This window comes from Camarhynchus parvulus, chromosome 20 (assembly GCF_901933205.1).
Source record: "Camarhynchus parvulus chromosome 20, STF_HiC, whole genome shotgun sequence".
NCBI lineage: Eukaryota > Metazoa > Chordata > Aves > Passeriformes > Thraupidae > Camarhynchus > Camarhynchus parvulus.
Window position 1 is genome coordinate 14,475,900 of NC_044590.1, and position 17,038 is coordinate 14,492,937.

At 50.4% G+C, this 17,038-nt stretch overlaps 1 protein-coding gene across 13 annotated transcripts in view; it reads right to left on the bottom strand.

Annotated features, from left to right (window-relative positions):
* PHF20 (PHD finger protein 20) overlaps window positions 1-4,795 on the bottom strand; it is a 72,028-nt gene extending 67,233 nt beyond the window's left edge. For 8 of the 13 annotated variants that reach the window (XM_030963505.1, XM_030963507.1, XM_030963509.1 and 5 more), the window contains exon 1: window positions 4,673-4,795. The gene's annotated coding sequence lies outside the window, so the exon portion shown is untranslated. Of the gene's footprint in view, window positions 1-901; window positions 951-4,369; window positions 4,454-4,672 lie in introns of those variants that run through there. The other 5 variants (XM_030963506.1, XM_030963498.1, XM_030963499.1 and 2 more) reach the window with 4 other exon arrangements.
* Window positions 4,796-17,038: the final 12,243 nt, after the last annotated feature.

Genomic DNA, 17,038 nt, shown 5'->3' on the forward strand with positions numbered 1-17,038 from the left:
ATAACCAGAAGTCCCACCTGGGAAGCATAGCCACAGGAGACCAGAGCAGGTAAAATCCACTGTTTTAAGATGCATGTGGTAACTTTCCTATCATCCTTGGAGTTTATGATAGCTGAGATTGCACTTGGATCAAAGATGGTAGCTGTATCTTGGTTTTCTCTCTTTTTCACTCCTAACTTCCCCTACTTGGAATATGGGTAATATAAGGTTGGATGGGTGGAATTTCCTAAATTAAATGCTTTATTCCAATTGACTGTTTTGTTTTAAATTTTGCTAAATTCCTGCTCTGCTAAAGTTTGCCATTTAGATTTGGTTTTTTACCCTCCCGAGAATGTTGCAGCATTTCTCTTGTGTGCCCATCTCAGGGAAAAGTAGTACCTTCTTTAAAGAAACTTGCCAAGTGAGCCCACGGGCTCAACATTTATGTACTCTGGACCTCATCTGGATTGATAGGAGAATGCTTGTTATTTGAATCCCTATAGATTACCCCCAGCACAGCTGATTCTCTTGGGTAGTGGATACCATTCTCTATGGTGGTCCACCTTCTTGCACTATTACATCATCCTTGAGAGAGTAGCTTTCCCTCACATTTGACAGGAGTTGCCTCCAGAGGCTAAATGTTTGTCCTCTTCCTGACCTCCCAGCCAATGCCTGCATCACAGGACAGGGATCCCAGTTACCTGGCTAAATTACCACCCAGCACCACACCCATCAGCTGCGATATCCCAGCTCGGAGGTTGCTCTGGGTGTTCCAGCAGCACAGTATACACTTACAGCAGGATGCTGAACCTAAGACTTTATCACCAAGCATCAACAGGAATTTTAGCTGTCAGATGAAAAAATTATGACCAAAAATGGAAGGAGCAAATCAGAAAGCACAACAATTATCTGGTTACAGTACCTGCAGCAGTAACTGGACTTGGGACTTTTGACTCCTAGAAGGTATCTACCTGTAAAAATATCCATTAAAAAAAGTCTGAAAAACATTTTTCACAGATAATTTGCAGCACCTGCAACACTGGCTAATGAAAATCCCAGAGGTCACTGCTTCCACCTAGTCAGTATACCGTGTCCTGACTCCTAGACACAGCATTCTGTTTCATTGCTTCTTGCCTTGACAGAACCAATTCTACCCTACTTGCTGATAAAGAAGAGGATATTTTCAAGACGTCCAAATAAAGGAAAATTTTCCAAGCTATATTGCCATAAGTACTGATAAAAATTATGTCTTTATTTAAGATAATTCATTAAGCAGACATCATCTGTGCATGTCACCCTGTAAGAAGGATGCAACTTGCCTATTTGTTTTAAAAGAAAAGAAAGGGGTGCATTTCAAGGCTGCTTGCAGACTTGTCTCCCAGCTGAGAGATGAAAGGACAGCAGGAAAACAAAAAAACTCTAAGTGCCTATTTCTGCCTTGCCTTCTGCAAGCCTGGTAACAGCAACAAAAGACAGCTGCAACACAGGGAAATGACTGACACAAATACACGGGATCTTGGAACAAAAAAAGCCATTAGCAAACTACAGTATAGGGAAGAAGCAATTCCAGCCTGGTGTACTCACAACCTCTGCTATGCCAACACATGCTTTTAAAACTAACTAAAATTCTAACTCCAACCCTACCAGTAGCACTCTGCATCGCTGATGCACAGGTCTAGGCTAAGGATGCTCAGCTCTGCATCTGGAGCACAGAGGTGTTGAAGATAGTTTCCTTACTCAACGACTCTGTGGAAAAAGAGCATATTCTCCAATTCCTTGGGAAAGAAGTGCTGATTTTAAGCAGCAGAAATGTGAGTCAATTATGAAACTAGTATTTTAACATTAGCAACCAGATCAGAAAAGCTCTTTGATGCTAACTTCATATTAAAAAATCCAAAACAAACAAAAACAATCAAGCCCACAAAACAACAACAGAAAAAAAAACCAAAAAACCCAAAAAACAAACAAACAAACAAAAAAAACAACAATCAAGCCCACAAAACAAAACCCCCACACAATAAGCAACAGTGCTTCCTCTCTTTTCATTAATACAGGCAACCAAGCTGAAGACATGCTTTCCTTTCTAATCAATTTCTGTTTAACCAATCCTAAGAACTCCATTTCAGGTACATTTATGAAAAAACAAGGCAGACCAAAGCTGCCTACACTTAAATAAGGCTGGTTGAAAGTTCTCAAGCCCAGTAAAAAGACACACAAGCATGTCAACAAACTAACATGCCTCCAAAAGGAGTGTTTATATTCCAATATTACTATCTGCAGCTAGTCACCATAGACACAGTATACACCCATGAATTCATAATCATTTAAGCCTGGTGTTTGCAGTCACAAAAATATTGGAATGCCAGTAGTTCTGAAAGGTCTTCAGAAATATACAGGCCATGTAGCTATTGGTATTTGGACAGCAAGGACAAACCAAGAGTTCCAAACCACCATTTTTCACCTGAAGACAGTATTTTCCTGCAGGAAGTACAAGCAGTCAAAACAAACCTGTAGGCAAGCAAGGAACAGAAGTACGAAGTATGAAGACAAGGAATTAATTGAAGAAAAAAGAAAGGATGACTTAAACGTACAATGAACTCATTAGCACTTCACAACACTTCTCCCTATGATGCACCAGTCCAAAAGACTGTTCTTTTTAAGATTTTAAAAAACCCCACTGTAACCATTCAACTAGACAACCATGAAGAGTACAGTTTAAACACTGACAACAACCACTTGTAGGGCTGAGCAATAAATCCTTCCCCTGTCCCATGTACATTCTTTAGCTCAGCTCACAATGCAAGTGTTCACACGGGCACAGGACAGTGTCACACAGGCAAGAGAGCTAGTGTCAGCCTGTCAGCTGACGAATTACAGCTACAGACAATACCTATCTTCTGCAGATGCAGTTATAAATAAAATGTGCAGTTAGAGAGAATTTATCATCCCCTACAATTAAATTAGGGGTTGTGCTCTCCTTTCCTGGCCAAGAGGGAGAATTTAAGTCAATATCATTGCCTAGGTCATGTAGGAACTACAGGAGCAAACACAAGTGCTACAGAGAGCTTTGCCAATTAAAGGTAAGAATAAATTACATGCTTCTTACATTTCAGTCAAGGCAGTACCGTTATGAACAATTAATACTCTAGCCTCATTCCCAACTTGACCTTAAAATAACAGGCAGACAGATTTTACTCTCAGCCTGCTCAAGTAAAATTTTATTTCCATTGAGGAGACATCCACAAAGTTATCAGCAAGAGCGTAAACTACTGAACTCTTCCACAAGCTGACTTAGCATGCATTCAAATAACATGCATTCATCTAAGTCACCTCCCTTTATTACTATGAAAGTTTAGAAGTCACAAAAATTAAAACAGAGAATTATTATATGACTGATCTTTGCTTAAGCCTTCTTGCTTGACCTTTTTTTTCGAAACTGGTTCTGCAAAAGGATTCATAACACATTATAGAAAATTAAATGAACCCAGGTCAAAAGCATTAGTTACAGAGATGCTCCATTACTAAGCGCTGTACAGATACTTACAAAAGGTTATTTCAAGTCACTACCATTGCTTCAACATTTTGTTTAATTCCCTACTGCATATAACACAACAAAATTCTGTAGCCTAGTGACATCTATTTTACTTAACTAGGACTCATCAACTTTCAGATATCTCTTCTGGGTTATTTTTAAGTATTTAGGCTAGAAACAACAGCATGGGACCACAGAAACATCTCTGGTACCCAGATTTTAAGTCAGTAAAGCAGATAAAAAGGTTTCCTGAAACTGTACCTGTTTAGATTAACTAAACCCTGGAATGGCTACAGATTACCAACTGGTGCAAAAATCCACTTTGCTGGCAATAAGCCGTATCTGAACACAGACCTGCCAGGAAGAACACCCCAGTGCCTCCCAACCGTACGCATTACATAGGTACGACATGGGGCAACTTTGGGGTTAGTGAAAATATCCACCGTAATTTCTGTTCTTTTAAAATTGTTTAAAGGAACAGAGTGTAGCGCGATAAAGAAATGCACTAGATTCAATGGGACAAGAAAGGAACGGAAGCCTCCCCTTGCCGTGCTAAACATCTGGCAGGCCAAGTACCTGCTCAGCGCGGGTTCCCCACTCCCGGGTCCGGGTGACGTACAGCCGCCCCGCCAGGCGCCCCCGGAATCCAGAGCCGCCGGGCCCTGCACGTCCCGCTCCCCGCCGCACCCGGCCCGCCGGGCGCCACTCCGGACCCGTCAAATCCCCGCCTCGGGCTCCGGCACAGCCCCCGCCATGCGGCCCGTGCACCGGCTCGGGCTCCGGCGCCGCCGCAAGGTCACTCGGCCGCCCCTCGCCGGACGGGCCCGCGGCGCCTGCGTTCGGCCCGCACAGACTCACCTGCCCGCCCAGCTCCGCGGGCCGGCGTGCGCGGGCGGCGACAGGGAGTCAGGGACGGGAGAGCGGCCGGGGCCGGCCCGAGCCGCGGGCCTCAGCGCGCCGGGCTGCGGCGAGGCGGGACCGGCGCCCCGCTCGGCGCCCCGGGGCCGCAGGCGGGAGGCGCCGCCCGGCCCGGCCCGGCCCTTTGTGCGCGGGAACGCGCCCGCCCGGCCTCCCCCCCCGCGTCTCCCCCGCCGCGCCGCGGGCCCGCAGCGCCGGATCGGGCAGGCGGCCCGGCCTGCCCGGGCGCCGCCGCGCTCTTACCGAGGGATCTGTACGGGAAAAAGGGTTAGAACGGAGCCACCCCGCCCGGGCCCGCGGCGCGCCGAGCCCCGCGCACCGACCGCAGCAGCACAAAATGGCCGCCGCGATGCGGCGCCGCTGGGGGAGGGAGGGAGGGAGGGAGGGGGGCCGCGGAAGGCCCGCCCACTCCGGCCAGAGGGCGCGCGCAGAGGGCGGGGCCGGGCATGGAGCCGAGCGGGCCGGAGCCCGGCGGACCCCGGGGGTGGCGCTGCCGGGGCGGGGGGGGCGGTCTCGGCGGGGGCTCGGCCCGTAGCGGGGCACAGCCGCAGTGCCGTGCCGCGAGCGTGAGCGCTGGGGTCGCACGGCGGTGAAGTACCGGCGACAGTTGGCGGCCTGCCCCCTTGAGCCTTCCTTGAGGCGGATGTCGGGATGCGGGCGCTCCTGCGCACACCCGCCCGTGGCTGTCGCAGCCACCGCCGGCTCGGCTCGGTGCCCTCACTGCTGCCCCGTGTGCCGGGAAGCGGGTGGGCCTGAGTAGTGCCCATCCGAGGGGATCGTCACTGTTCCTCAGCCGTGCTCACCCTCTGGTACAGTCAGAAGACTGTGGGTTCAGCTGTAGATAACAGAGTTGTTCAGGGGCAAATTAATTTAATTTTCTTTTTTTGGTAGTTTTATGCTGGGTTAAAGCCCAAACCAGATTGACACAGAAGAGCAAAAATATGTATATGCTGGAATTGGGTGGATAAATTCTCCCTGGTTCGGGTCAGTTTCCTGGGATAATCCTTGAAATTCTGCTCAGAGGCCACAGACCAGCAGAGGGTTGTTGCCTGTCAGGTTTTGTGACTGAAAGAGTAACTGCTGTGGCCAAGGTGTCCACATAGCACTGGATGCTTTTGGGCTTCAGAGGAAGACACAACATGGCCCAAGGGCTTTTCCCTTCTGTCTTCCTCCTCCTCCAGCTGCAGGAACTGCTGTTGCTACACAAATCTGGCTGCTTCTTTGACATCAGCCTCAGCCCAGTTCCACAAGCATCGCAGGACTCAGGGAGCACAAAGGATGGCTTAAAGCAGAGTGTCCCCAACACTGTACAGCAGTAGATGCTAGTGCTCTTCTGACAGAGCCTGTGAACTGTGTGTGCTGAGAATCTGTGGAAGCAGAGTGGCTTGCTAAAAGTATTGCAACAGGGAGAAAAAAAAAGGTTGAAAATACAGTTTTCAGATTTGTATTTTAACCTGAATATTTCAGAAGTGGTCTTAACATTGAGGGTGTCTAGAAGAGAAAAAAATTGCAGAAAGAATTAAAATAGAAAGGAACTGGAAAATAACCCTTAAGTTTTGAGATAAATAGAAAATTATTTTATTTTACCAAAACATCAGCATAGTGTTTGTGTAATGGGTTTTTTGACAGCACTGTATTTCTTTCTGGAGTTTCATCACTTAAAAAAACCTACAGACTCATAGCACACCTGCCCTGAGAACCACTTCCTTCTCCTCCAAAATAGGTCTTCCTAGATCCCACTGGACTCCTTTGCTTTGCTGTTCCCACTGAGAGCACATGGCTCTTGGTAGTTCAGGGAGGTGTCTGTGCCGATTTGTGACATTTCTCCTTTTTCACTGTCTAGGGGTCCAGCTTCTCTGATGTTAGTGTGCATGGTTAAAATGATCATGAGTGCTCAGACATTTGCCAAACTTGCCTGGTGTGGCTGGCCATGGAGTGGCAGCCCTTCCCAGGGAACGGGAACTCCTCCACAGACCTGGCTGGTCTCTGCCTGCTCTGATGCCGGTTGCAGACAGACCGTGATTGGATCAGTTGGGTAAATTTGGGTCCAGAGCTTCCCCTCACAAAGAGGAAAGTAGTAAATGTGGACAAACTAAGCTTTGTGGCCCAGGAAGGGGCCCAAACTGGTGAGAACAGAGGCAGGCATCACTACTTTCCTCTGTCCCCTTTGTTCATCAGACCCGGCCAAGACTTTAGGCAGAGACCTCCTTGCTCCCATCCTTGCTGAGCTGCTGCAGTTTTGCATTGTGAACTTCAGAGGATTTCTCTGCAGGGATGTCACCATGCTGGGAACATCACAGTCCATGCCAGTTGAATGTGGTATGGGGCTTGCGGCCCCAGGGGCTGAGCAGGACATGTGGCACAGGGAAGCTGGGGCACAGCCGATGCTGCTCCTCCCCTGGCCAAGATGGAGAAGAGCTGCAGCTGGAGCGTGTGCCAGAAATGGCTTTGGGAGCCCAAGAACACCGTCCCTGGGCTGCGCCCCTTGCTGTTTCCCAAGAGCCCCATGGTGATCAATCACTGCACCTCCAACAGATTGCTCTGCCTGTCTCCTGCCTTTGTGCAAAGAGCGAGGCTGGCGGGGCTCTGCAGTGTAAAAGCTGCCCCAAGGAACCAGACAGGCTGGAGGAACGGGCACCAGAGATCTCACCAAATCCAGCCAAGAAAGGGGTAGGAAGTGAGAGCAAACAGGGACGGCAGAAACCAGGGCAAGGGAGACTGGGAATGTGGCGGGAAGGTGGCAGAAAGGTGTCTGGGCTGAATGGGAGCCTGGCGAAAGAGGAGGAGAGGGCCTTCCCTCAGCCTCTATTTCTCTACTGTTTCTCGAGATGTGAACCAGGAATTACATGTTGTCAGGAATGGGCCAAATATCCAGTTTACTGCAATTCTCCCAGTTGTGGCTGCTTGGCCATGACAGGAAGAAGCCCTAAAAAGGGAAAGAGGGGAAAAGCAGAACCCAAACTGCACACCTTTGGTGTGGCAATTTCTCCCATCCCTTCCTGTTGGTGAGGAAGCTTTGCCACACAGAATGACAGGACAGGGGAGGGGAGAAGGGGCCTGTGGACAGGAGCTCTCACAGCTGGGTCACACCAAGGGGGTGGCCCACAGAGGTGTCCAAAGGAGCCTCCGGATGCACCAATCTCCCCCCAGGTGTGGTGGGCAGATTCTGTGTGACACAATGTCGCTGGTGATGTGACGATGCACTGATGTGACATCACCATGATGTAACAATGCCCCTGGCTATATTTAGCAAGGAGACAGCTGCTGTGTCTCTGGAGCAAGAGTAAGAGTGGGATCACAACACCATGAGAGGTCTTGGCAAGAGCTGTGGAGCACCGTCCCACTGCTGGTGTCCTGCCGAAAGGCAGAGGCACTGCTGAGTGCACTGGGAATTAGGGGGGAGGGGGACCACTGGGCCAATATAGAGGGCTCTGCTGGGGAGCCTGGGACATGGGGTGATGCTCTAGGGCTTCAGGACTGCCATGCAGGAGGCTTGTTAGGCAACACCTGAGTGTCTGTGTCTTCCTATCTCAGCCCCAGAAGACCACACCTGGGAGAAGGAGATACCAGGAAAATGGACCCTGAACTGCTGAACCTCCCACTCGCAGTCAAGATCCCTGTGGCACCTGGATCTAAGCCTGTCTTCTGCAGGGGAAAGCTGGGCGAAAAGGTAAAGGAAATAGAAAAGGGTAGAAAATATCTTTCATAGAGTCCCCATCATGCAAAGATTTTCTTGAGGCCACCTGCTCTACAGCAGGAGCTGCAGCCCTTCAGCTGGGCAGGACTGAGCAAGGGAAACTCTAGGCTCCATGGAATACGAGGAGAAAGCATTTGTCCATCTTTGCACTGGTTTCTGGCACTGTGCATGTGTGTGGCTGGGCCCCTGCCCTCAGCAGACAGCTGTGTGTCCAGGTGCCAAGGCAGCTCGTTCCTCTAGCTCATCCCACAATGTTGGGCCAGGCCCTGGGGCACTTGTGAGGGAGATTCTGTTTGCCTTCTTGGCACCTTTGGAATAACTTGGGCTTCCCTGCCTGGGGTATACACACACTGTTGTCCTCCAGTTTGCACTGCAGCTTCCCAAGATAGAGATTTTCTGGAGGTGGAGGTAGCCAACACAGCCCTTGGGCCTGCCTAACCCAAGGAGACTGGTTTCATTCACTCTCCACTGGCTGCATTTGAACCTTTGAAGGTTAATTTTTGGATGGGTCTGCAGTTCTTCCTGGTGGCCTAAGATACCTATTTGCTGGTGGGGTTGCTGTGCAGTTTGTCTTTTCTCCCTTAACCCATCACAACCCAGCCCTGTAGTCTGTCTGTGCAGGTCTCTGTGCCTACAGAAGGACAGAGAAGACCTTTACCTTTTCACAGGTACCATGTGGTACCTCTTCGCTCCACTCTCCTGCCGCCTTCATACTCTGGAAACTCTCTCTTACAGCTCCACCGGCCGTTTCCTTATTTCACTCTGGATGATCCCTACTGCCACCACCTCAGCCCAGCATACAACTGCCTGCATGACCCTGTCCTTCAGGACTACCACAAACGCAAGGATGTGCTGCATTTGCTGAAGAAACAGGGCTTTGTCACCAGAGAAAACAAGGTAGGTTTGGACATCAGGCTGATCAAGAACAGCCCTCTTCAAGCAGGGCTCCCACAGCCCTTGCTGCAGCTGATGCTGCCAGAGAACAGGGCTGTGCGTTGGTGTCCCTGGCAGGAGAAGCAGCACCAACATCCCCCTGGAGAGCCCCAGACCTGCCCTTCTCAGCCTGCCCCACGCTGCCTGTTCAGCCCTGGCTGGGGGGACAGCAGTGGCCCCAACACCAGGGTATGAGGGGAGGGCTTGGGGGCAGCTCCTCTCCCACTGGGCTCAGGCTGTTTTGGGGAAGGCCAACTGCATGACTTGACAGTTTTTGGGGGATTCTGCCCTCATCCCTCCATAGGTGATTTGCACTGTGAAGGAGTTCAACGAGTACAGGCAGTACCTGACCAGGATCAAGCTACAGTCAGAGCAGATCTTGGGGCAGCAAGAGGTAGGCAAAGCGTTGTGTTCAGGGCACGGGACTGTGCAGGGCAGTGCTGCTGGGCCGGGCACAGTGGCGGGGAAAGGACTCCATGGCTGGGAGCTGAGCCAGCACAGGGCACTGAGCTGGGCACGGGCAGCAGGGCCATGTGCAGGCACACACCGTGCTGAGGGAAGCCCTTCTCCCCTGCCCTCGTGGCCTGGCTGAAGCAGAGTGCCGGCCTGGGCCCTCAGTAATCCTCAGCATGCAGGGGCCGAGCAACATGACCCACAACCTGGTGTCACTTTTCAGGAAGGTGTCACTTTTTTTTTTCACTTTTCACTTTTTTTTCTCTTCTGACATCCTGGGCCAAATTAAAGCATGGCCCCAACCTGCCAAGAATCACCAACACTTCCTGTCAGGGGAAGCTGCAGCCTCAAAAGCCTTCCAGCCTACCCAAGAGCCAAAAATTGGGGGGATGCAGAAAAGGGAGAGCAGCTCTGAACAAGGGCCAAACTTACTCCAGAGCTGAGCTGGGCCAGAAGGATGCCAGCACTGCTGCTGACTCCCAGAGGAAGCCAGATGGCACTGACAATGGCCTCTTGAATGCTGTGTTTGAGCAACTAACTGCAGCAGAAGCCAAGAAGCTTGAAGAGCTGGTTGAGACTGTGCTGTACAGAGTGTTGGAGCGGTTGAAGATTCCTAGGAATCAGCATGTCAGCTTTTTACAGAGGGTTGCCCGGGAAATCAGAGGAAGACTTTTAGGCTGCATGAGAGTAGAACTTTTGGATACTTCTCTAGATCACCATCAGAAAATGGAAGTGATGGCGAAAGAGCTTGTAGCAACAGTGTTGGAGATCTTGGGGGACCGTCTGGCATCCAGCACATCCAAAGCTGCTGAGGCAGGGGTGGCAGCCAAGTGGGAGGACCTGTCTCTTGCTGGAAGAGCCACCCAAGCAGACAAATCCAAGGACACTGCAGACAGAGTACTTTCAAAGACCTCCCTTGACACACTCACCAGAGAAGTTGTTGAGAGTGTTCACTACACCTTGGAATCCTCTGTAACTTCTCAGTTTGAACAAGACACTGGCTGTGAGTACACTGAAATCCTGGAGCTTCCTGGGGGAAATGTCTCCAACAGACAAGTGCAGTCGTCCCAGACATGTCCAAGGCAGGCCATGGAAGCTGGACAAGGATTCCCCAGAGCATCTGAACAGCAGAGCCTGAAAGCAATGTGGCTTGCCCCTGCAGAAGGGGCTGGGTGTGCCAAAACCATGGAGCCTGAAGGTTGTGCAATGGTGAAGGAGAACTTGGAAAGAAAAAGGAGCCTAAACTCACCAGCCTTAGCCAACACTTTGGATATAAGGACCATGTCAAATCGGATTGCTGACTCAGTATTAGAGCGGATCAGTCAACCTGGGCCTGCACCAGCCCTCAACAAGAACTTTCAAGGACCTGTTGCAAACCCACCCACATCCCAAGGTGGAATGGAGAGCTGTGCCACTGAGGACATTCTCCCTACCGTGGACCCATTGCCTTCCCAACAGCCCATCCCTCCAGCCCAAGCCAGAGCACGGCACATAGCAGAGCGCCCAAAGCTCATCTGATGCAAGTGAGGTGTGTGACTGGAGAGCTGAAGAGCCCTCAGACAGCAAACACAGACCACATTCTTGTGGTGGCAATAAAGAGTTTATTTCCAAGGCCTTGTTTGTGCTTTCATTAGCTAGACCATACTGTCTCTGGTCATTTTCCCTAGTGTAACCTGTGCTATCTTCCATTCTTCAGCCTCTATCATGCTGAGACCAAATTTTATAGGGAATTTGAGGTAGGGAGGCAAGAAGTAGCCAGCATTTTTGTCTTGTTTAGCAAGCTTTGCTGTTGAGCAAGTGGAAGGATCAGTTTGGATCTTCTCTGCTTTCTCTGCAAAGGACTTCAGGTGTCACCTGTTGTCGTGGGTTTACAGGAAGCAGGTTTTCTGGGAATGGAGTGGCCAGAGGCCAATAGGTGTTCAGATTTTAAACTGACACCAGGCTTGGCCACTGAGGGTGGATGCGCCTCTGAGAACACAGGGGTTAGAAGCAGAGCACTCCCTTGGGCTCCCTCTTTGATTTCCGGCCAGCAAAGAGGCAAGGCCTCCCCTGCCCGGCTTCGAGCTGGGCGGGGGGGGAAAACCTGCGGCCCGGCAGAGGTAGGCCTGACCCCTCAAGATGGAAGGGTGGTGGGGGGCACCAGGAGGTGTTGGGCAGCCCCCCCCAGGAGAGACAGAGGGAGAGAGGCCCCGAGAGGATTTGGGCAGCCCCCCCCAGCTAGAAGATGAGAGAGAGAAAGCTGGTACGGGCCTGTGGCCTTGAAGTGATATCGGCCTGTGAAGAAGGAGGGGGAAGGGGGGAGTGCAGCAGGGAAGGAGCCTGGCCCATGCAGGAGTTTGTTAACCCCTTTCTGGACAATGAAGACCTCACAGAGCATTTGGACCTTTCCCAGAGGGGAGATGGAGTGGATGATAAAGAAGAAATGAGCAAATGAATGACAGTCGGAGCAGTGAGTGAGGCTGGGAGAGTAAAGAAGAGGCCGGAAAGGGATGATGGAGTAGCTGGTTGCTGGACTCTTTTGGTACAGCCATGGACAGAACCATGCTTCCTCGCGACACAGAGGCTGCATCCAGGGGGGAGGCGATGGCTCAGAACTGAGAGGGTTCAGTTTGGAGACGCCCCGGCCCCAGGGGGTAGACAAGTATGGGGGGGACAAGAGGTCCCGAGAGTGATGAGGAAACTGTGCTTTTTTGGAACTGGTCAAAGCACCCTTAAAAGGATAACCCTTGAAGCAGCTCTGTTCCTTGTCCAGTGGTGGGAGCGCTGGGCATGCAAGGAAGAGGTCACCATGGCCCCAAGAAGGACTCCTCTCCTCTTGATGGACTGGAATTGAGTATTTAAAGGGTGATGGATGGAGAGTTGAAATTTGGAAGATGTATTGGAAATGTGGGGGGAGGAGGAAATGCTTTTTTTTTGTGGAGTTTTCATTTTCCAGGTGTGTGTGTGTGTGTGTGTGTGTGTGGTTTGTTTTCCTTTTGTAGTTTAGTTAATAAACTTTTTTTTTCTAAGGTAGAGGCCTGCTTTGCTTATTTCCTGGTCACATCTCACAGCGAACACCAGGGAAATATATTTTCATGGGGCACTGGCATTGTGCCAGTGTCAAACCATGACACCTGTAAATCATTTATTTATGCTCAGCATGAGCACTCCACATGATTCACTGTCAGGGAGCAGCAGGAGCTGTCACAGGACAGGTGAGCAGGAACTGAGCTGGGAGGGCACTGCCCTGTCCAGCACAGGACAGGCCAGTGGTAAATGGGAGCAAAGCAGAGACAGTGACAGTGACCAGATGAGCACTGGAAAATCCTACAGCGATGAGGCAGGTCAGAGGAGGAGATCCTGGCTTGGACCAGGATCTCCATCATCACAGAAATGGCTGACCCGGCTCAGGCAATGGCCTGAGGTCCAAGCGCAAAGGTCTGCGTTTAGGCAACATTCCTGAGAAGCGGGGAGGAAGTTCCCAGTGAGGTGTCCTTCAGCTACTTCCCCTCAAGGGCCTGGCTGTAGTGGTGTTATTGGGAAGCTGGCCCCGAGCTTAGCAGTTCTGCTTCCCTACATTCCAGCCGAGACAATCATACTTGTGGCAGGGCAATGCACCCAAGGAGCAGCCCCAGAGAGCAGTCACAAAAGCCTCTGTGCCTGGCTGAAGCAATTCCCTGCCTAAGACTCTCCACTCCTCCCTGCCTGGCTACTCTGGGGCCTGCATGGCAGTGGGAAGGAGGGGAGTCTGAGCCAACAAGGGTTTTTTCCTGTCTCTAGACCTCTGCCAGAGCCCTCAGCTTCACCCTGCTTGTACTTGTTTTTGTCAGAGTGCTGCTGGAGGTCACACAGGTCTAGCTGACCTCCAGACTGCTCCCAAGGTGCACACAAGGATGGGAGCTGAGTGACTCACCAGGTCAGTGTGCCATCATCATAGCAGAATTCCACTTCTGGGTACCTTCTACTTTGGGACAGTTTTTCACCCCTTCTTTGTTGACCAGAGCACCAGAGGCTGGGAACTGGCTACATATCTCCAGGGATGGGTGCCCACCTGTGATGGTGGTCACAGGGCTCTCAGGATGAGGGAAGAGACAAGAATTTGACTCCATATTTCAGAAGGCTTGATTTATTATTTTGTGATATATATTACATTAAAACTATACTAAAAGAATAGAAGAAAAGGTTTCATCTCAGAAGGCTAGCTAAGCTAAGAATAGAAAAACAAGAATGATAACAAAGGTTTGTGGCTCAGACACTGTGTCCAAGCCAGCTGGGCTGTGATTGGCCATTAATTCCAAACATCCATATGAGACCAATCACAGATCCACCTGTTGCATTCCACAGCAGCAGATAATCATTGTTTACATTTTGTCCCTGAGGCCTCTCAGCTTCTCAGGAAGAAAAATCCCAAGGAAAGGATTTTCATAAAAAGATGTCTGGGACACCCACCCTCAGCCTGTGCCCTTGGCCAGAGCAAGCACAGCCCCATCCAGGGAGTGGCTGGGAGGGACACACAGACAAGCAGACATTTCTACATCACTGCGCCCAGACATCCTGATTTAGCTGGGAGAACAGAGAAGGCTGAGGATTCCTCACCTCCTCATTCTTTACAGGGCTGTCCACTTGCAGATGAGGCTCTACAGGCCTTTCTGTGGTCCCTGGGGTTATATGTCCCAAAAGCAAGGAGTTAACACCCACCAGGGGACACCCTAGCCCAGTATCTGGGGACTGTCTGCACTTGCAGTGCCCTTGTCTTCCCCCAACATGGCACCAAGGCCATGTTGTTTCAGGGAAGCCTGTTTCAAGGCAGCTGAGGCAATCCAGCAGCTCACTGAAAAGGAAGGGCCCCACTCCCTCCTCCATTCCACCCCCCCTACATCCCTCACAGACCACCTGGTCTCCCACCTCACTTGTAACCTGAACAAAAGACCAGACGTGGCACAGATGAGATGGAAGAAATGTGTCTGTGAGCGGAGATGAACTGACGTAACCCACTAGTTCTCCTTTGGGAGAAGCTGCAGCTTTTAAGAACCTTGACCTTCCTAACACCTTCATGACTTCGGGCCTCGATCTCTGCCAGCATCCAGCCCTGACAGCAGAGGTCACACAGTCCTCCAGTCCTCAGATACAAGCTCCTTTTATGGTACCTGTAAACACTAAGCACTTCAGACAAAATGGATAGTTTACATGGTGAGACAGAGGAAGGTCCAGGCAGAGGCTGGGGCAGGAGATGCAGGTTCAAATCCTTGTGGCCTGGACAGAGTCCTCAGCTGGTGTCCCCTGCTTTGCAAGGAATAGTCAAGGCGATGAGTGACTCCATATGTCCCAAAAGCTTTCCTGCATGGCTACCTGTAAGCACTCAACTCTGTTCAGGTCTCTATGTGGTCCACCTCACTCAGAACACCCATGCTCCTTCTTGTTCCGTCGTCATGGGATGATGAATGCCTGAGCTGGTTTCCCCAGCCCACTGCACCCACAACCAGTTCTTGCCACTGTTCACCATGGCTGACAAATGGTATAGGACAACAGGACCTCTAAAATAATTCAACAGGACCTCAGCAAATAATTCAACTTTTCCCATCTCATTTTTTTGGGTGTCCCGCAGACAGTCCATGAGTGTGGCAGAGCCACAGCCCTGCTCCACACAGCCCCAGCTTGGCACTTGTCTCCACAGGCCAGTTCTGCTCAATCTGCCAGTGCTGTGCTGCACCCACATCAAACCAGCACTGGGGCAGCATCAGGACAGGGAGCCTCCCATCTCTGCCTCCTGCCAGTCCTGCAGGGCTCCCGAAGCAGACCTGCCCCCGTTCCTCTGGGTTGAAGATTGCAATGCAAGTTGTTTTCCATTACCATCTGTATGGCAGATTACCTTTGTCAAGTGGGCAGTTTGCTTTATCTCTCTCTTTGAGTGACCACATTCACACCTCCCTCGGGAGGGGACATCTGCTGATAACAGACTATTGAATATCAGTGCATGACTGATAAAGAACTGTAACATCCCATTGTGAGATGCTCCGCCCAGAGGGGGGAGCCAAGCATTCCTACCCAGATATAATTCAGAGGTTTTTGAGACACCAGCACGGCTTTCTCAAGATTCCCCAGAGGAACAGCAGCTGCCTCTCCTCTACTGGATCTTCAGAAGAAGAATACATCCTTCTCTACAGATCCCCCTTGCTCCAACAGAACCACACCTGATACTTCAGGAAGACTGCAGCCACATTTCCAACTGGACTGCCACCGACACCCTGACCCACAGGGTGTCAGGTTGGGTTCTGACTCTGTCAGTGTTGTTCTAGTGGACTGCATTGTTTATTTTATTTTTTTTCTTTTCCCTATTAAAGAACTGTTATTTCCTGCTCTCACATTTTTGCCTGAGAGCCCCTTAATTTAAAATTTATAGCAATTCGGAGGGGTGGGGAGGGTTTACATTCTCCATTTCAGGGGAGGCTCCTGCCGCCTTCCTTAGCAGACTCCTGTCTTTCCAAACCAAGACACTCTGGTCTCTACCTTCCCACAGGGCTGATTTAGTGCAAAGTTCCATGTAAGGATTGGACTAAAAACCTACATGAGAATTATACTAAAAACTGGCCTCTCATTACTCAGGAGCTTTGAGGAGGTGGCAGAACTTCTGTGCATCTCTGGTGGACAAGGGCAGGGACACCCTTCACATTTTCAATGGAAGGAAAGACAGCGGGGAACTTCTCTATCAGAGGGGTAGCCTTATGGTTGCCCTGTCCTGTAAAACATCAGGCAGCTGCCAAAGCTAAGCCCTTTCTCCACCTCAAGCTGAACCTACAGACAGGTTGTTCTGGTTTGAAAGCAAAACCAGTGAGAGACTCCAAGTCAGAAATACAATTTATTAGGAAAAGGAAAAAAACAAACAAAACAAAACATGCAATAATACAAAAGAAAAACCACTGACAGAGTCAGAATACAACCTGACACCCTGTTGGTCAGGGCGTTGGTAGCAGTCCAATTGGAATGGTGGCTGCAGTCCTCCTGGAGTGGCAGATGTGGTTCTGTTAGAGCAGTGATTCTGTAGAAAAGTGTAGTCTTCCTCTGAAGATCCAGTGGAAAAAGCAGCTGTTCCTCTGAGAATCCAGTGGAAAGGCTGATCTGGTGTCCCAAAAACTCAGATTATATCCAGTTAAGAATCCTTGGCTCCTCCGTCTGGGCGGGGCATCTCACAATGGGATGCTGTAATTTTTATCAGTCATGCAGTGACATTCAATAGCCCATTAACAGCAGATGTCTCCCCAGAGGGAGGACTGGTTTGTGAAAGAGATGAAGAGAACTGCCCAATTAACAGAAGATAACTGTCAGACGTCTAACAGATGGCAAACAGAATACACATTGCTTTGTAATCTAGGACACAGGTCCAAAATCCACCTGTGATCCACAACATCTGCCCAGCCTTTTCAGGAGCTGAGGTGGCACATGGGCAACAGACATGAGGGCATGGTGTCTATCAGCTGCCATGAGCAGAATTGCTTTTACTATTTCTGTTTGCAGGCATAGCAAAAAGTTCTTGTAAGGCTCTGTGAAAA